The sequence below is a fragment of the Bemisia tabaci genome, chromosome 6 (assembly GCF_918797505.1).
Source record: "Bemisia tabaci chromosome 6, PGI_BMITA_v3".
Classification (NCBI taxonomy): Eukaryota; Metazoa; Arthropoda; class Insecta; order Hemiptera; family Aleyrodidae; genus Bemisia; species Bemisia tabaci.
The window spans coordinates 30,787,273-30,808,704 of record NC_092798.1 but is presented as its reverse complement, the minus strand read 5'-3'; the positions used below and the strand labels follow the sequence as shown (position 1 = coordinate 30,808,704).

Here is a 21,432-nt window from a genome sequence, read left to right as displayed (position 1 = left end):
CTCGGAAATTTCTTATGAGTCACGGTGAAAAAAAAAGAAAAGAAATGCTAGAAAAAAACAAAAGCTCAAAAACCCACTGAACTGTATGGTTCTGATTTTGATCGAGCCTAGGTATCCGTTCAAGTGTTGATGATTCCAGTTGCTGAGGCAAAAAAGCACAACGATAATCGAAGCGCTACGTGCAGAAAGGACGTTTCCTGGTTGCGATGTCTCAAAATCTCCACTACAATTTCATCAATTAGTAAATATATGGAATTCGTTGAATTTTTACTGAATTTTCTTTATGACTGTATGATGCTGAAACAGAAAAATCTCAGAAAATTTACCCAATAGTTTCGATCCTTTCTAAAATATAAAATAAAGATGAAGATACCTAAACACCACAACCAAGGAATGCCCTTTCTGTACTCAACGTCTCAATCTTTTGACAATCCCCTGTCCAATTTATTTGATCCAGGATGATGATATCTATTCTTCGTCGCTCGTTTAGTGATGAAGAATAACGGAAGCGGAAGAGCAACCAATCAAAACACGTCTAAATTTGGCGAAAATCGCTGCGAAAAAAAAGAACATTTAATGGGACGCAAAAATTTCTGCCCGATGATGTATGTATAAAGACCCCCCACGTCAACTTAATTTGTTAGCGTCGCTCATCACGGCGAGCGGACGGAAAAAAAATAATGATTATGAAAGTGGGTTATTTGAAGCGGGTAATTAAAGACACTCGTAAACCCGTGAATTTTTATTATGCTTTAACGTCATCAACATTTTATCCGGCGCATATAAAGTGTCTCGTGGAGGAGAGGAGACAAAAATTGGACGTATTATTGTTACCTTCAAAATGGTTAATACAGGAATTTTACGGCTCCGTTGGAGAGGCTTCTCCCGTTGTTGTTTCTTTTTTTCTTTTTTTTTTATTGTTTTTTTTCTTTCCGTTTAATCAAACACGGCGCCGGAATCTCACCGGTCGCCAGAGACTCCTGCCCGGTCGACGACGAAAACGGTGACACGCATCCCATCAAAATTTGTCGTTTTTCTCCGTTTTTAATTGCCCGCTTGGTTTTATCGTTATTGCGTCGAGCTGATTTTTATTCAACTTAATCGGCTCATCTCAGATGCCACTCTTAATTTCACGACAGATACGTCTTTACGTTGCGCCGGACGGACGCGGGGCATGCCCGCGTTTTCCTGGAGATTAATGACAGCGTATATGGGGATCATGCAGTTTTAAACTCAGCGCAAAACGCCAGTTACGAAGAGCAGCCGCGATGTGCATCTGTTTAGGAAGCCTCGATTTTAAATGACACAGAAGTATAAACTGCGTGGAAAACCTTTCAGGAAATTTTTCAGGGAACGTTCCGTACAGCGTGACAGCCAGTAAAGATTTCTACGCATAAAAATGAACATCGTAAAAAAACCCGAGTTGGCAGTGCTCCCATTTCCCGGAACTAGTCCCGAATCACGGAACTTTTGAGATTTTCCTGAATTTTTCCCGGAACTTTTCAAATTTTCGAAATTTCCGGATCTTTTCCATTTTCCGGAACTTTCTCGGAACTTTTGTAAAAAATCTGAAAAGAATTCCGGAACTTAACTTTCTCATTCTACGGTCATAGATTGGGAGAAATTGGAACAAAAAAGTTTCAAATCCCGAAACTTTTGACAGACAAGGAATGATGAGACTGTGAGTTGTGTCGTTTTCGAACCGAAAAATTCATTTAATTTACTTAGTCTTAAAATGATTTTTTTTTTCAAATCCCAATTTTTTTTAAGAAAAATCCACCAATGGGACGCCAGCGATTCCCGTTCCATTGTCCATCCTCTTCGCCACAAAGACACGAGGAGAGCCGGGCAGGAACTATCATTTTGGGAACCCACGCTCCAAATATTTGCTTCTCGTCCCCGTGCTGTCGATCCGCTCCCCCCTCCTGCTCCCCCCGCCCCCGTCCGTGTGGCGGGGTAAAGGCCCCCTACTCCGGGACGCTACATGTGCCGGTCCCCAGCCCCGTCCCGCCGGTGCCGGTGCCGGAGCTGGAGTCGGCAGCAGCCGCGGCGGAGAGCATTTCTCACTCTTTTGTTTGACGGGACTCGTTATAGCTGTCTCCTTTTGTCATTGCTCGGATTTCGAATTTCCAGGCGTCGCGCGCGCGCGCGCCCCCCGTGATCTTCACCATCGACTCCGTTTTCTGACGCTGTTGCCACGAAGAGTTTCTTTCTTTTGAATGCGCCGGTGCTAAGGAAGAACGGCCTATGAGTCTGTGGAGGGTTTCATATTTTTTTTCGTTGAAGCATGAATTTTCTCGAAGGCCTCTGAATTTTTCATACGATTTTTCAAAGAATTTTGCTCGAAGTTTGATGTAGATCAAAAAAATCTTCATAAAAAATATTTCTGATAAATCAATTTTATCGGGTAGAAATTTGGCAACATTTGAATCGGTTTCTGCTAAGACGGGTGTAAGTCCAAAAACTCATGATCCCTGGCTTTCGTAGATCACGCAGGACACTAGGGCTCATGAATTTTCGTACGGTGTTTTTCCCAGCACTGTAGAATCGAGAGGAGCGAATCCATACCTTTAAATACATGCGGTAAACTTAAGGTATCGAAACCGAGTGGACGTGCTCTGGTGAGACTTTTCTTTAGGTCAAAAATCAGACCAATTTGGTGGCAAAGTTCCACCAAACATGTATAAAAAGAAAAACTGTTTTCTTCCGAGAGAACTTAAGTAAGCCAAAATCAGGGAAACGTTGGTTTGCCATCTCCTCCAGTCGCATGGTTTCTGCATGACGGAAACTCCAGAAACAGAATTTTCTGATGCTTCTCACTGTCGTTATTACGTCCATGTATTAATTTTTTCCATAAATCTCCCGTCAGAAAATCTTGCCAGAGAGATTGACCATCGAAATCAAAAGGGACGTTTCCCTGCAAAAATGAGGTGTCTCTTGACGCGTCTGCGCGGTGGATCTCGCGCCGAGCTTCTCGGCCGAGTCGCTGATAAATCGAATGTTCGCGGGGAGCACGTCGGCTCCCCTCCAGCCCCCTGACCCCCGCCGCCTCCATCCACCCCCCTCCCGCGCGCCGGGCCCCATTTGACCGTAATTTATGAGTGCTACGCCAGCCAGGTCGCGATGACCGCAGAACTTGTCACATTTCTCCCTTGTTTTTACTTCGCGCACCGTTCCTCCATCCTTCTTCTTCTTCCTTTCCTCCTCTCCGCGATTGATTAATATCTTCATTGATTCCATTTTTCTCCGATATGTTTTTATGATTCCCTCCGACGCCGCGGATCCAGCCAGAATCCGATGCCCAGTTATTCGCCCGTCCCTCCCGAGTAATTAAACGTCGCCGAGACTCGAGAATCAGCGCTTTCTTGTCACTCCCAAAAACGTGCCGTGAATTTTTTTTTTTTTTTTTTTTTTTTTTTTTTTTTGTCTTTACGTAGAGCCACATCTTTTTTCCTCGTCCGGAGGAGGAAGAGGGCGGGGGCGTCTTTTTAATGTCCCCTTTTGCCGTTCTTTTCTCGCCGATGACACTTTTTTCAGTTCTCGTCATCAATTAAATTTGAAATTTAAATAATCGGTAAAGTTCATCTATAAAGTTATCCACAAGGGCCAATGATCTCTAACCAATAATTTCAAGCATCAACACTCAAATGTTTGCCTCTGTTAGACGAGACAAGTGCACCTACAATTTTTAGCTCTTTCGTTACCACACCACCTGATAAACATCCCACCAGATTTGATAATGACGTCATAGGGACATGATAAATTCCAACGTTGAGCAAAGGGTGTGGTGATGCATGATGAGCAAAACCGCAAGAAGCCATGCTCGATTAGGTCGAGTGGTGGAGGGGCCCAGCGGCCCTGTGGGCCTGTGGGCCCGCGGCTTGGAGCCAAAGCTGATTAAGAGGCCCGAGTCTGTGCCGGCTTCGTTACTCCTTTTACTCCACTCTTCTCTCTTTCTTCCTCGATGCTCTGCACCCAATCAGTGTTGCTCAACTTTGATAACTCGGCAAGCTATAAGGTGGTATTATAATAATAATAATCAAAACATTTATCGTTTTTCTTAAATGTGACAACCGTGGCCGGTCTATGTGGTTATCACGGACACGGTTTGTTTGTGATACAAAAGTTGTTGCGGACACGGTCGGAAGATGCAATCGGCAAAGGCACAGGTTTAAAAGACAGGAAAGTACTCGTATTTCGGAGCCGCAATGATAAACTTTTGAGTCAATGTTCAACACCAGCTCTTGTAAAAGAGACCTTGCTGCCCAGAAATGGAAATTAAGTTACTTGTTTTAATCTGTGTTATGAACGTGGAATTTCACTTTGATTTTCTTGCAGAAAAAGTAAGCAATGTAAGGTTTGGTAACTTTTCGTATTTCTTCCTCGTTATATGGAGAATGTACCCACATAATTTCAAGACAAGATATAGCTTCTTATAAAAACAAATATGACATGACATGAGAGGAAATTAGGCAATTCTAGTAAATGGCATCAAATTCAGGTTAAAAAATAATTGACATAAAATACTGACCACTCTGTCTTTCATTGCCTCTGCTGAAAATGCTCGGAAGAGTTATTACTACCAGGCAAAGTGTGAATTTTTGAAATATTTTTCTTGCTGTTTCGGTAATAAAAGACAAGACGTAGCGTTACCTGTACCATGCAATATATTGACTTTCAATATCTTGTCGTGCTGACATAAGTTTCAAAAATCAACCTGCAGGTTCGATACATATTTTTTGAAACCTAGTTTTGGGAAGGTCAAGTGGAACTCCTCTACCATCTCCAAACTTTGTGATCAACCCTCGATGCTTGGGATCAGCCCGAGTTCTTCGGTTTCTACCTGTTGACATAGGTGTAAGGACTGTTGACGAAGGCCCAATCACCAGTTGGGATTATCTTATCTCCAGGTTTTTGTTTATGTTTATGCGTCTCGGTGTGGGTGAGCAAGACTTCTGGAGTGGATGCACACAGTGTGTACTTGGAAATTTATGATAACTCGTATTATCACCAGAGCGAATGCTAATGTATGACTATCGTGCCGGAAACCACCCAATGGAATTACGGAAGCAATTATGGAGGTACAAACAAGTATTGACCAATTAATGTTCCTTCTTCTTCCCCCGGAAAGCGAACAAAGTCATATGTAATCAGTTCATTCTTGCTCGTATCTCCAGGGCCTTGATGGTAAGAAGCTTCTTTTTGCCAGACGAAAGACTCTGGGATAATTTTTACCATGGTTACTTTGGGAACAAACGCACATTATTGATTGCAAGTTGAATAAAAAAATCCTTGCGTCGTTTTCAACACTGTCACTGATTTCACAGTCAGCTGATTCGTCATTTTTCGGCTGTTCATTAAATCCCTCCTCTCCAACTTCAAAAATACAACGAAAAATTTTCTATTTGATTTCTTCCGGAAGATAATTCTTTTCATAGAGACTTGAATACCTTCCTGTGGAAAACACAAGTGAATCGTATTTTTTTGAAAAAAAAATTCGTTAAATTTTCATTAATTTTTATCATTATTTTTTTTCTTTAAACAAGTAGACTTGTTTTAGGAGCAATCACGAATTTTCATGAGGGAAATATTTTATTGGAGCTGCTCCTCATTCCAACAGAATTTTGTTTAAGTGAAGTAGTTACAACTTAGCTCCAACGTGCAACCCATTTTTGTCAAATCCACAAGGCAGGGTAGAACATGCAAGATAGTAGTGACTGGATTTGATTGCCATTTTAAATAAACCATGCTTATCAAGAGGATATACGCTTTTATAACCGCCCAACGAGCTCAGCTTCAAAAGGCGCGAAAAAAGAATTTAAATGACGAAGAATGATGACCAGGAATCCAACTAATACCCTGAATATTGTTTCTGAATGAGTCATCAATGATAGTTTGTGCGAAGGAGGCCGGCCGTTCTGAGTCCGTACCAGGTATCATAAAAAAGCTATAAACTTCAATTCCATGCAGAAAATCAGTCAATCCGCCAAGATAGTTCTCTTGCGCTACTGCCTATTCGCATCGCGTTCCTTGCCTTATAATGTAAACAATCCACAAGTGATCGACAGAGCTTAAAAAATTCCCGGAAATATTCGCTAGCCGGATAGACAAAAATTTTGCGGGCCAAAAGTGCGTATAATTCGTTACCTATGTTCCGAGCGGTGTTCATAAAGCGGAGTCAATTTATGTTTAGGCATTCCGCCGGCAAAATTTATAGAGTGTACTGGGATTCCAGGCTCCATCGAAAATATTACCTGTCTCGTTTGGCGGAAAAAGGAAGAATGCAAATTCTTCGCACCGTCTTGGGATTTTCTCTACTCTCGTTGCCTCCGTTAATTACTCAACGGAATGAATAGCTTCATTTTCTTCTCGCCTAGTTCCACAAATTCGCATAATTTTGAAAAATATATTCAGGGCAAAGCCGCGGCGTGTGATGAAAAATTCGACATCCACCGATTAACCTCTTTCAATGACCGAACTAGTCTCGAAAGACGTTTGATCAGTTCGCTGTTATTTATGACCCAGCGTTAAAGTCTTTTCATCGCCTCCGCCACTGTCTTACGATCCACCGCGCTGGTCGCGCCGGAAAAGTTATCTCACGACTTGGAATTTATTATTTACTCTCGATTAGCTTAGTTTAGTGTATGAGCGAGTGTCTTTTCTTTTAAACTTCATGTACACTGTACAGTAACGATCCGTGAAGTTTTCAATGCGCCTGTAACGAATTATGCTCAGTTGATTTTTTGATGCGTTGCAGGATATACGTTTGTGTAAAAATTCCTTCGTCATGACAAAATAAATAACACATAATGCGATTTCTGCATGGCACATTTTACTTATACTTAGTCAGCATAATTGATTTCTTACTTCACGTTAATAGGAAATAAAGATTTCGGTCGTTTTTAGTTCGTCGTTTCTTAAAAAGAATGGAAGTTTTGAAAATGTCTTTACTCAAAAATTTAAAGCAGTTACAAGAAATTAAGTTCCTTATTTTTTTCCAGTGCACTGATTTTTTCTGTAGAGCTTCAATTTACAGCTTAACAGCAACTGCCAATGAACTGAAAATGCAAGAATGACTGTAACGTACGAGGAGTGTGTCCTCGTGATTTTTTCAGATCACCCGGGTGGCATAATACTTTCTAGCAACGTCTGTAGATTCCAAACACTGGCTTATGTAACAAGCCCGAGATGGACATCTTAATCCTATCTTTAGAAAATAGGTTAAGCGAATAAATCTGTAATAAATGAAGGTTCAAATTCAATAAATATATTAGCTGTGACGGGCGGGGCCTTGCAAAATCAATGCGCGCGCAAGATTAACGTATGCGTGCGCGCTGAGCCGTACGTATGCGCTCTCCGGCGCATATACCGATGCATGCATGATCGTACAGCATAAGAAAAGGAAAATGAGATAAAATAAAAAGAAATATGAAAGACAAACAGGTCTGCAGCGCTGCAGAATCAACTTTGAAAAAAACCGGTTCTCCGCGAGGACCCTTTAAGATGGAGCGATGGTCATGAGGGAGGGGGAGGGAGAAACGGAGACTCCGAAGGGGGAGCGAGAGAGAGAATAGTTTAATTGTAGATGCAGTGTACTGTATCTACGTAACAACAATTATGGTAATGAGCCAAAAGGATGGAAAAAAGCAGCGCACCAACAATTATGGCGGCTACGCCCGGCCCGTGTGTGTGCAGTTACGACAATCATTAGCAGCATCATCATCGTCGCACCATCGTCATTATCATCGTCATCGCCGAGTGCGGTTTTTCTCTCTCTTGTGACAAGGTGACAGATCGGACAGCCATGTTGAATCGACAGCTTGCGTAAAATCCGCGACCCACGCAATCGTCCGGATTCGTTTATCATTTCCGATGATGCCTCGATCTCGCGAGGCCAGCTTTGTTCTCGGATGCATCCTTTGTGGCTAATATTTTATGCTGCGAAGGTGCTAAACAGCTTCAGAGAAAATGAACACGTAAACAGACAAATCAGCATTGAAAATTATTATTACATCGTCTAAAATGTGATATTTTTTGCTCCTCGAAGCTCATGAATTACAATTTGCAGAACTTTAATCGAATACATCAGTGGGTTCCCTTTCTTCATTCCTCAGAGAAGGAACCGTTGTCTGGTTTTTTTCTCTTTTTTTTTCAGTGAACAATAATTTTTGCTGAGTTTATGACTGATAATGACCCAGAAAGTAGTATTTAACACTCTTTTATGTCTTAAAAAAATGCCCATTTTGAAGTTTTCTCGAAAAAAATTATCCCGTGGGTAACCGACTGTTCCTGAAGCCAGACCTAACAGCTCATTAGAAAGTTAAAAATGCTAACATACAGAACCATAATAGGTGCATTTTTAAATAGTTGAAAAGTTGCAGAAAAATGAAGAGCACTGGGGGAAAAAAAAACACATTGGATCTAGAGTCCAGACGCTTAAAAACATCGACAAGAAAAAGTACTCTTGATTCAATCAGAATTTAGCTTAAATCAAGAACCAAGGCTATTAAAAGCGGATTTTGTTTTAATTCAAGCAAAAATCCAATTGAATCAAGAGTATTTTTTCTTGTCAATGTTTTCAAGAGTTTGGACTCTAGATTCAATGTGTTTTTTTTTTTTCAGTGTAACTGGATCATTTTACCCATCACGACGTACTCGTCAATTCTCGCGAGAGATGGGAACAATACAATGGTATCCGAGTCTGAATCACTGCCGTTCCGATATGCAGTTTCGCTAATTTATTTGCATTTTCCTCATTTCACAGTCATCTTAACTTTCCCTGTCGCGCGTAGTTGTGATTTTTGAGCCGAAAAAATGTGGATTCGCTATGATTTATTCGTCACGTTTTTTTTCCCTTAGCTCACGATTTACCGAGGCCGCCCATCGACAGTTATCCGGGAACGAGGATTTACGTCAAAAACACGCTCGCAAATTAAGCAAATAAGTTGCGAACAGAGAGATAAATCATTCGACAACAATGAGCGGAGAGTGTTGCGGGGAACGGAAAAAATTAACCCATCGCCTATCTGGTGTCAAGTTTCGCCTTTGACGACCTGTTAATGATCTTTACCTACTTGCGGTTTCCATAGCGGACTTGCTGCTCCACACCTCTAAACCTACCTCATAGTTATATCTACTATCGGTTCTCGTTGTGTTGAAAAACGTTCCCGCATGTTCCACTCTATCCTACTCAATGTCCTAATGAATGCAACATTATTATTTGATAATGGAAAATGACATTATGGGTTTTTCTTTAAAAATTCAAATACGTAGCTTGGTTTTCTTTTCGTCACTTGGTAAAATTTTGGGTCCAACTCCTATGGCTCTTATTTCGTAGAAGAGTTTCCTAGATACTTAATCGGTCATATTCAATAGACCATAGATCTACAACACACATTTTTGTTGTTGGTATCATAGGATTAAAGACTGACGTTTAAAAATCTTGCAAGGACTCCTCGATCAGTGACAAAACGGAAAATGTACTAGGGTCGACAGGGTCACCTTTATCATATTACTTACTCGAGAGGGAATTTGAAAAGTGATTTTAGCTAGATTCTACTGGTAGACAAAGCTATAATGATGTAAAAAAGTCTACGATCGGCATGATCACCCACCAGGTTTTTTGGGGGTTTTTTCTCACGGTTTTATGTCCTAATGCAATTCCCACTTTACACCCAGGACAGTTTTTTGCATCAACCGTGACAGTACGGGAAAATTATTTTTTCCTTTTAATATTTCGTCCTAGTTTTCCTGCAGGAAAAAAACTTACTATGACGATAGTGTGCGCATTTTATTTTTTGAGTATTGAGCGGGTTGCCCTTTCGTAACTCATGCCAGTTCAACTTTTCCAGCTCAATCCTAAACAGGGAAACTGTGGTGGAATACATGGGGAAGTCTTTTCTAAAGGCAAGTGCAAATGCTCAAATATGAGGAAATATACGGCAGTAATAACAGGAAAAGGAATAAAGATAAGGGAAAATATTAACTGGCCGCGTCGAAACTTGGAACATAAAACCCTAACCTCGCTCAATGGAGTCGGCGTGAAGCATTCGGTATTCGGCCAGCATTATTTTCACGACGCTACCTCGTAATTTCTGGAGATTGAGTCATTTTTCCGGCCTCTATAATTAATCCACATCCATCCAGATAAATTCGTGAGCCCTGCCCACCTCGTAAAAGCTAGATGCACGCCTCTCGTTGTGTGCGTGCGATTTTCGTATTCATGGATTTCCTCGTCCATCTGTGCAGCTCGGGGAAAATCATAACCTGTAACCGGCTAATTAGCGGAGAGCCTTCGCGTTTGGGGTTGAGGCCGTTTCAGTGCGACCGCCTGTAATTAGAGAACCTTACCTTAAGAGCGCTCGCTTTAACCGCATTGCATGAGCCGTGCAGTGTGAGAGCCGTTCGGTAAATATCGCGAGTTGCCTTAATTTGTTTATGTGCGTACCCTTATTTTGCATGGACGCATGGCCGTCGAGCCTCGGGCCTCCTCGCCAAGAACACTGCCGTGCTAGGGAAAAACGCCGTATGAGCCTTCAGACGTTGCCGGATTTCCGTAACTAAAAATTGAATTCTCTGGAAAAATTTTGAATCTTTTTGTTCGAAGTTTTCAGAAAATTTTGTTCATAATTTGATCTAACATATCTGAAAATTTCACGGATCAAAGTACATAACTTTCCGAAAAAATGCATGTTTTATCCGGAGAAATTTGGCAACTCTCGATTGCTCATACGGCGTTTTTCCGTAGTATGGGAGAATACCTCTTGATATGGTTTCTCGGCTTTATTGGCTCTTATTTTTATGACGTCCTGTTTTTCACGTTTTTGCTCGTCTCTCACCTTTGGAGCTTGCCCCCACCCATCCCGGTCCATCGTTGCAAATTTGGACTGTATTTTGCAATAAGGAATTTATATTTCTGGCTCATTTTAGAAACAGCATATGCGCCGTCAGTCCTCTCATGTAGGTAGGAGCGTTTACAGGTGAGACAGAAATTGAAGTTCCTTATTGCTAATTGTAGTTCCTTTATCGAAAAATCTAAACGCAGTAATACAATAACTTATCTGAATATCTACATAGCATAAAAAACTACCAGATGCATTGAGAAATCGCAAAAGATATTGGTCAAATAAAAGTTCGTATCTAGTAACGTGATCTGGCAGAAACTCATGCGAATCGTTGTTCGTAAAAATGATAATCTTTCTCTCTCTTACATTCTCAGATCTTACGGATTTTCATTTTGATCTATTTTGTCAAATGAATTGTATACACCGCTCTTCTACAAATAGCATATTTTATCGCACATCAAAACTATAAAAATGATTTAACCTCCTTCAATGCTGTCAATGATAATAAATCAATTCATATCGTTTTCTGTGACGCAGCACTAAAATTTTCCATATTTCGACGCAGCATAATATGGCAACTGAGGCTCATCTTTGGATTTTTTCGTTATTGTTTGCAAAACTGCACATACCTATTGCCATTGCTGCTTCTAACACCTGTTTGGCGCTGCTTCAAAATAGCATTAACACACCCACGGTTTAATCCTTCAACGACAACCGGAGTGATTTTTAGGTGTGATCCTCATTGCGAGTGAGTTCAACGCTCGCGCAACAAAAATAACCGGTACAAAACAAACAGTTTCTTAATACCACTCGCAAGCTTAACTTCGGTAAATCAATAACGCGGAGTTATTTTATCGCAAAAGTTACTTCGTGCTTGCTTGTATGAATGTCATCACCCACAATGCTAAAAATATCATTCCGTTTTGACATATGTAATGTTGTGAAATAAAGAGTTTTATTTCGGATAAAACTTTAAAGCAGTAAATCAATTTGTTAAATTCATTTGTCACCACTCATTATCTTGCCTACATTTAATAGTCTTCATTATTAAGATCACAGCAAACGCTGTTATGTAACTTTAATGTTTCAAAATCCTTCTCGAAATTTCGGAAGTTTTGTAAAAATTCGTTGTGACTCACGCGTCATGCAAGTCTTTTCAGTTTAAGACTTATAATTGTAATTTTATTATCTTTGTTTTCACTTTTAAATGGGAATACACACATTTTTTTAAATTTATCAACTCTAAACTCGCTTTCAAAGTTGTCTTTAATTTCACCATCAATCTAATAATGATGAGCATGTGCTGTGCTCCCACCCTTTCTCTCCTTGTTATTCATTTTTTCGACCCAGACATGGCGGACGAGTTTATTTAGAATCCAGCGCCCATTATGCTGGTAATTGTTCATGTGCTTAAACACATACCTTCCCTGAAATTGATTTAATTTGTCCAGACACTAACCGCATGGTTAAGCCTCACATTCATTGGTCTATGCTTCATTGTTGCCATGTGGGCACGCCTCCAAATTTGTGCAACATAGTGTAGCGGCTTATAGTCGCGTGGCATTAAATATTTTTGACCTAGCGTTTTGCCGGACATTAATGCAATAAATGAAGTCTAACGCTTGCTTTAATACTTTTTGAAACAGCAGGTACTGTCAATGGAGAATTTGCATGCAAATATTTTTGTTGCTTCATCTAAAAGTGCTTAAAGAGCTGATTTCACAGTATTTCTTTATAATTTTTTTCTGATATGGGAAATAGTATAAAAGTAAATTTATAAGTGAGAAAATGCGTCTTGCGTGAAGTCAGGATTTGATCAGGATTTGGATAAATTATTAAATCAGGATTTGACAGTCAAAAATCAGGAAAAATCAGGATTTCATTAAAATTTCCCAAAATGTAAAAACTAGACACCCTGAATCTATAATTTGAGATAATAGGTTGACTGTCCTTTTGGGGCCTAACGGCTCCATGTTTTGATGAAATCTAACCTCCAAAATTACCAACTTGTCCGTACTCTTTCGTTGGGTTGGTTCGACAATCGCGTATCGAACGCCTGAAATAAATCCAAAGAAAATCGTGTCGGCAACAATGCGGTGGTATAGTAGGCCGGTCGGAGCGTGCGCGCCGTCGCACTGACCAACCGGTATCCCGGTTTTTTCAGTCTATTTACATAAATTAAAACTTAGCTGCGAAGAGTCCTCTCGATCGCCCCGAGTCGAAATCAAATTTTCAGTAATTAATCTTCCGTGAGTTTCATTTAAGTCTCCTCCGGCCGGATTTTCCACCGTTAATGAACTTCACCTCCACGCGTTTACCCCCCAAATATAACCGGCGCCAAATGCAGGCGTCTGGACCGGCTAAGCCGAGGTTTTGAACTCTATTGAATGAGCTAGCCTTAATGTGTAAAGGAAAAAAAAAACGATTAATCGCACCTCGGTTATATAATTGGACGCATTCTGGAGTTTTGTTCGAACATCTTTTTCTGATGCTTCGGATTGTCTTTTGTTTTTGTTCCCTTGTAGTGTGCCCTCTGGAAAATGTTGCGTTTTTTCCTTCCCTAATCTAAATGACTAGTTGGCTACATCGTAAAACAGAACATTACTTATCTTTCACTGGAAAAAAAAAACACATTGGATCTAGAGTTCAGACTCTTAAAAGCATCGACAAGAAAAAGTACTCTTGATTCAATCAGAATCCAGCTTAAATCAAGAACCAAGCCTCTTAATTCAAGCGGATTTCGTTTTGATTCAAGCAAAAATCCGATTGAATCAAGAGCATTTTTTCTTGTCAATGTTTTTAAGAGTCTGGACTCTAGATCCAATGTGTTTATTTTTCCAGTATTTACAATAGTAATTTTGAGTTTGAGCTCTAGTAATCCAACGTGACAAAATATCTGATCGACGTTTACTTGGTTGATTATTATTTTAGTTCACGCGCTCGAAAATCATGTTTGATGTCCCAAGGGGCTTTATTATGTTTTGAAGAGCTATAATTTTTACTCATCGTGACATTATGACATAGTTACCTTTTCTTTTTACGTACCTTTCAAAAAATTATTTCCTAAAGAAACTTGGCTTGTTAATCAATTAATTGCTGTAATCTATAAGTAAGAAAACAATTTAGCCAACTTCTATAGCTCTTATTTCATGTAATGTTTTGCAAGTAAACGCTTTTTTGTGAAAATAGTGGCTCTTTCCTCTTTGTGCTTCACAGACCTACTGGTCTTGCTGGGCCTTTTTACTAGTGGAAGTCATTTTTATTTGATAACTGCACTAAATATGATCGAACTCATCAGCTTCCATTAGCGGGGAATAGTTCTATTTGAAGCCATATAAAGTTGAGAGGAAATAGTTATCGTGTGACTAACATGAAGCAAGATAGCGAACACATAAAATACTGACTCTATCTCAGGTGCCTGTGCTTAGCCGCGGGTCCAGCATAACCAGATCTCGCGGTGAGAGAACAGGTCGGTGATATCAGGTGACATAAGACAGACATTAGCGGACAGTTTTTCAATGTTAAGTGATCACTTTGAGAGCAAAATGACTGTCACTTAAGACACTGTCTCCCAGACGAGCCAGCCCTTAGAGATAACTCAGTTGAATTAGTCACTCTCATTCTGTAAAATAATCTAAATGTACTTCCAATCCGTGTGTGAGAGCAACAAGTTCTTCGTATTTTCAGCTTGATCGATTTTTCCCTCCCTTTCATGCAGGAAAAGTAGGAGAGGCGAAGTCCGCTCACCTCTTCAAAATAGTTGTTTAAATGTCATTATAAGTGGCAAGTCTAGTCTTAGCATGCCTACGTGCTCCAGAATAAGCAACATAAACAGTGCGAAGTCTTAAGTAAAATCCGTTGTACTGAAAGAGTACACTGGAAATGTTTCCATTAAATCGTCTATTATATGCTAACTTCTTTACGTCCGTTTCAATGGGATGCGCTCTTAGCCGATGCGAAAGTGTTTTCCCTCTCAATAGACACCAGCATCGCATAGGACTATCGAGAAGTCCCATTGGATCATTCACCATTTACACACTTAACCGCATTGAAAATAACCCGTTCCCCAAAACACCTCCAGAAATTGACTTTTTTCACGAAAGCGTGACAAGCAGTATTCTTAAAACGTGCCCACAAAACTCGACTTTATTCAAACAAGATCATCTTTTTTCGGGTCAACGCAAATATTGTTTCGATTAGTAATGGAGGACCATAATTTTTTTCTTTAGTAGTTCATTATGATGTGAAACTAGCGTATATTACACGATCAGGTGATCCATGGATCAGAAATGGAGCATTGGGGTTGCTTAGATCAGCATGACTGCAGATAGGATCAAGCTTTTGTAGATAAGAGGAAGAAGAAGTAGAAGACTCTGAACAGAACACGGCAAGAAGAATAGAAGGAAACCTTTGAGTGGTAAGAAAGGGACTATTTTGACTCGGTGGACACAGGCGACGTCACTTTTACACAGAAACAATTTGAGTTTATTCAAAATTTGAAATCGCGGTCGATTCTCACGACTCGATTCCCGGAATGACTTACCTGGACTCCTCCACTCTTGACCCCCAACCTTTTGTTAAAGGATTTCTTCGTCTTGCATTTAACTGCCTCCGACGTTGTCAGAATGTAGATGGGTCGACTCAGGATGCTGAGTTTTTACCGGAATCTAAAGGCAATTTTAATTTTATCGTCTCAAGAAAATAAATTTTAAAGGGGGTCAAACAAAAATGGTTTCAGTTATGCAGATTGAGAGTTGAAAATTGGTCAATAAAATGTAAATTATTAAATTAGTTTCGCATAGACATTTCTTCGTTTCATCCGTGAACGTTGATAAAATCACCAAAGTTGCTAGTTAATTCCATTTTCAATCATTTTTTTTCTTGGCAAAGGCGCTGAGGTTTCAAATGCAAGAATGTTCTCGTAATATTTACCTACTTCTTGGTTCATTCCCTTGCGATAAATGCGTATTTTGGCTCATCTGACAAGCCTGACGTTACGGTATGGGACAGCCCTTCTGTGCATTCCTGGTTTTACGCATCCTTTGACTTCCCTAACACGGGTTTTTGTTATCTCTTGGCCTCTCTCAACCTTTCTCTTTATTCTCATTTCTTGGTTCTCTATCGTGAAATTACCAAGCGAGAGTTGGCGGAACCCTCGCCAGCTGGGCAAACCATTGAGATCAATAATAACCTAGTAATCTCATTGCCGTCGTGACCAGATGATGTGTTCTACATGGATTAGGAACTCATGTTATTTTAGGTCACTCGGGGGATTTGAGCTCACCTTTGGCTCTATAATTCAACTAGTGATAATTCGCCAGCGATGTATGCATTCGAATCTACAGTTTGAAAAGAATTTCAAAGAAAGTCGGCATTTTGTTTGCTTTAGCGGTCACAATTTTATTGAGTAAGTTATATTCAGAGGGATCACATTGCTTTACTTGAGATGGCTAAGATCATTATTGGAATTTTCCAATCGGCGGAAAATCTCCTTCATTCTCGTATGATACCAGATCGTGACATCCATGCAGGTATAGTTGCAACATGCTAACGGTTGAATTCTAGCATGGAGCGAAAGAAGAAAAAAACTTATTTTAAGTCAGTTCCTGTGTCACATCACATCAACCAAAAGTTGATCACGGAAGGACATTAAGAACATTTACCGTATTACCATCTCTTCCTTCTCTCCAATATTAAAATGAGATGATAAATCAATATTTTAGGATTTTCGAATGTTAATTTGATTTGATTTTGCCACAAGGCATCATTATTCTTGGTTCATTCATAAAACCGACTATGTACGTAGGACAATTAACAGCACACACGTTGTTTCTCGGATGAGCCCCACATAGCGCACCCTAATTCCAAAACATAGTCCAGTTCTTTAGTCTCCAAAAATTGGGACAAATCTATAATACAAAGACATCTAAATCTGTAACTTCTGCACCCTTAAGATTCATTTGCTCTTAGTTGGATTGTATTTTCTCCACCAACGCATCAAACTAACGTATAATTATCGCCCCAAACCCCACACATACATCTGTAAACCCTCCTCTCCTAAACGTCAGCGACGGTGACAAAAGTGAAGTGGGCGCGGAGGTCATCTTGCACGACTGTTTTTTTAGGGCGCGGCAACGGGCGTAAGGCCGTGCGAGGGGGGAAAAGTCGGAAATAAATTTCCTGGAAGTGTTTGATTTCAAATTAGGGCTTTAATGGCCGAAACGTGTGCACTGGACTGGGCTCGATGGGGCAGACCTTGGGGGTAGTTGGGATATCCTCGGGAGGGCGGTACGGGACTCTCTCGGTTTCCTCCGCAGTTCGTTTGTCCACCCGGCTGCCAAATGGACGTATTCATACTAAAACGAACTATGTCACGCGCAGTCCCTATGCACATAGTTCCTTTTAGCAGAAATATGTCCAAATGATCGCGTGGACTGACCAACTCGGGGTGGGAGTGGATATTAGTCCATACGCCGAAAAGTCATGAGCTCTAGTTCCCCCACGCGGGTGGACAATCCACGGTTCATGAGTTTCATGCGCTTGGGCCGTGTTACGTTTCCACCCTCCACTCCTGCCTACTCGGCAGCCGTGCCTCCACAGTCCAATACCAACCCTCGTAATTTCAAGTGGTTTTCAACTTTTATTTTTGTTTACATTCGTTTTTCGAGCCTTTACCGAACGCCCACCTTCTCGGGCATTTTTCACTAATGATGTTTTCTCTTTTAACGACCTCGGGAATAGCTCCGAAACGCACGCGCCTTTTCCTGCAGTACTTACAAGTGCTACGGATCGAAAGAACCTTTATTCGTTCTCCAGCATTTTATCAAAGCGCACCTATCAAAGATGAGGTAGCAAATTATTGAAACCGAAATGGTTTACGTGGGTGCTGAAAGGTTAAGGGTCTACTACTCGACCTTTTTATTGGAATAATAAACTACGGATAATGCATTCATCCGATGATATTGATGACTCGCGACTTCTCGTCAAAAAGGAAGCTTAGAGGTGAAGGGATCTCCATTAATGAGGTACATGGGTCATAAAGCCATAAATAACCAGCAAGTAGTTGTGAATAGGAAGGATCTGTATACAAGTGCCTAAAAAGTAAATAAATAAACTGCAAAATTATGAAGAGAACGGGTCCATGAACTATGAAGGTGCGAACGAAGTTGTGTAATAACGCCAGTAATTTATTACGTGTAATGGTACTCTTGATCCTGGCAAGCGTGGCGCTGTTTATGGTTTGTTTTTGAATTTTGAGGGAGCGTGGCGAACGCCCCGGTTTGGGAAGCCCTGGATTACGGGCCAGGGCCGAGAGAACGAATCCAGCCCACATATTTCATCTATGTTTGTGACAGATATTATACAATACCTTCCCCTCTGCGAGGAGGCTGCCTCTCTGCAGGAATGTATCCTCCGTGCATAGGGGATGGGAGTCCTGGGCCCTGCCTCCATTCCTCGGCTATGCTTTGGTAACTCTCGGCGGGTCCGATGCCTCTGTTTTGGCTCACTCTCTCGCAACTTCTCCACCTCTCCTCTCTTTCTCTCTTTTTTATGTTTTGCATTTATCTTCCCCCTTTGACGGGAGTGCGTACCGTTTACATCTCCCTTTTGTTAATGAAGCTATTTTTAATGTAGTTGTTTGATCGAGTGGCCATCCTGACAAATTGTCGGCTAATGCTCGACTTCTGCTCCTCATTAATCGCGCCGTGATCGTGTCCGCAATGACCCACATTCGAACAGGTAGATTGAGATGTTCTCTTCGAGATTAATTTCTGCTTTCCCCGCCTTTATTTTTTCAAGGAATAGTATAATTCACTAATGGGAGATCGGAATTTCTGTCTCGAACGCGCGCCTATTCAGGGTATTAGCCTGTAACTATTTTATGTCTTTCTCGACGTGTTTGTAGACGTTCTATTTTTCACTACCATATTAAAAATAATTTTTTTATCATTTTTTTTCTTGAAAAACTCCAAAATGTATGGAAGATGCGCTCAGCTAATTTGCTTTTCCAAAAACAATCATTTGAAGTTGTCCGCTTAATATTATAAAGTCTTGATTGATAGCAAGACACAAGGTGAATTTGACTCATGATTAGCTTAATTTTGAATGTGTTTATTTTGAATGAACGACCATAAATGATAGTCTGAACTTAAAATTTATCAAGTTTTATATTTTAATTGAGTCGTATGAATTTCAATTCAAGCCCAAGTAAAACTCCAAGTACTTTGTATATTAAAAACAGCGGACAGCTTCATCTCACATCCATCGATCTACTTCTCAGATTCTTTTCCGAAGAAAAATAAGGGGTCGTTCATAAAATACGTATCGCTTTGTGGGAGTCGAGGAGAACGTCATGTAATTATCTTTTTAGCGGGTCAAAGGACAGGGACCTACGTTACCAACGCGAGGGAAGGAAGGGGTTGAAAAATCCGAAATTCAGCGCTACGTATTTTATTAACGGTCCCAAACCAAGTAATTGAGAAAATGTTCAATAAATGTGTATTTCCTCATTTTCGAGTTTTCTTTTGGACCCCATAAGGCGCTGAAACTATGTGGGGTCTGGATCGTTCAGTATCGATATCGCCATCTCGGGAAGCAGAGAGAGGAAATTAGCCCGACGAGATTTAGCCTCCCTCATTTCCGCGGGGGCTTGCAAGTCACGTGCTCCGCAGTTATTTGTACCAGAACAACCAATCTCACTTATAACTCAAGCGCGGAATTCTGACGGAGCTGAAATCTTGGCCGAGGGAGGGCTCAGCGGGGAGAAAAATGACGAAGTAATCGAATCGGAGAGGAAGAAAAACACGGGCCCGCAGCAGCGGGGATCGTAAAAACTTTCCCCAACTTAGCGTTATAATCAATTACAGGTTGTTCTCCCCTCCTCCCGCCCTTCGTGTCTCTCTCTCCTTATAATTACTCCATAAATCGTCGCTCCAAGCGTGCCCCGATAGAATTGGGAGCGCCGTTTGATTTGGATTTGACATCGTTTTCAAACCACCCTCATGTCCCTCAGCGAGAGATTTTTGTCCTTCAATATTGAGACCTAACGTAGTCTGCCGTGCTGAGGAAAAACGCCGTATGAGCCTTCAGATATTGCCAAATTTTATTTGACCAATCGCGAATTTTTGGAAAATTTTGTAAATGTTTTCCCTTCGATTTTTCAGAACATTTTGCTGGTAATTTGACCTTAAATTCTTGAAAATGTCAAGGAAAAATATTCATAATTTTCCTAAAAAATAATCATTGTAAAGAAGGAAATTTGGCAACTCTCGAATGTTCACACGGCGTTCTTCTTCAGTTGTACGGCAGTAGTAAAGCCGTTCCTTTAATAATTAAGCCTTATGGCTTTTGCAGAATCAACCAAAGCAAAATTTCTGCTACACTGAGGAGCTTTTGGCCTAAGTGATGTAACGGAAGGCGTATGGTTTTCCTTGACCTTATTCTTATTCAGTTGCCAAAAAGTATCATTTTCACGGCCCATCAACTTGATTTTCTCGGGGGATAATAGGCATCTTATTTCATGCAAAAGTGATAAGTTGTGCAAATTTTTACTCGGGCCAGAGTAGCTCATCAATGGGCCATAGTTCTATTCAAATGGACGTAACGGTCGAGCGATAGCACTTTGTGGGAGTGTAAGAAGTGACGTCAATGAATCCGATAGCCTCATTGCAGTGGTGTGGCGTGCTTTGCAATAAATCGATTTAACCATTAAACCATACAGAAAGCCATTTAAACCTACAGAAAGAATCGATTAATTGGGTGTAGACAACAAACACCTTAATAATCGATTTTTACCATAGCTTCAAATGGGGAAATATCGATAATCGATCGTTCACGCTTCGCTATTGTCTAATTTATTCGTGTACCCACCCGAGGAGCCGAGAGAGCGGAAGGCGTTAAGCCCATTTGACAGGAATCGCCCAAGATTACGGAATTAATATTCAAAACAAATTTACGAAAATATGCTTCGGAGAAGGCAGAGGCAGAGGGCTCGGGGCCGAATCCGGAAAGAGTGACATTTGTGACAAGGCCCCTCATAATTCTCGAAACCGCTACAATAAGCGGAAGAGTTTCCGACAAGTGTGGTCTCGCCCGGGCCCGGGGCTCAAAAGGGCTTCCTCGGAAGGGAGATCCAGAGCCGTTAGATTCGTGTCTCAACCCTACCGCCCAGGAATTAGGTTTCCTCCGAAAAATTCGGACGCGACGCAGCGCGGACGCCGCGCCGTGAATGCCCGCGGTTAACGGGCCGAAAAATGCAGTTTTCGGGCATTGTTCTCGAACCTCAGCATCATCAGGTAGGATTCGACTGAGCGGAGGCGGTGGCGGAGGGGGTATGGCGGCCAGGGTCTTGACCCGCGTCTCCTCCGTGCGGAAACCGCGTATCTGCGTCTTCGGTTTCCGGGGAAGTTGTGCGGTTCTTCCACGACGGGACACTTTGGCCGCGGATGAGGATCTGAATTCTCTGTGCCCAACATGTCCATGTTGGGAGTTGTCTAGTCCTTTTCTTTGCCCAAAGCCAAAACCTGTTCCTCGTCGCTGCCGCGTCTGTCGCCTGCTCCGGGCTCCGGAGCCGAGGAAAAGCCTCCTC

The 21,432-nt window shown here is 41.2% G+C and overlaps 1 protein-coding gene across 5 annotated transcripts in view; it reads left to right on the top strand.

Moving 5' to 3' along the window:
• Positions 1–21,432, top strand: part of hth (Meis homeobox homothorax) — a 386,117-nt gene that overhangs the window by 144,334 nt on the left and 220,351 nt on the right. The gene's annotated exons all lie outside the window — the stretch shown is intronic.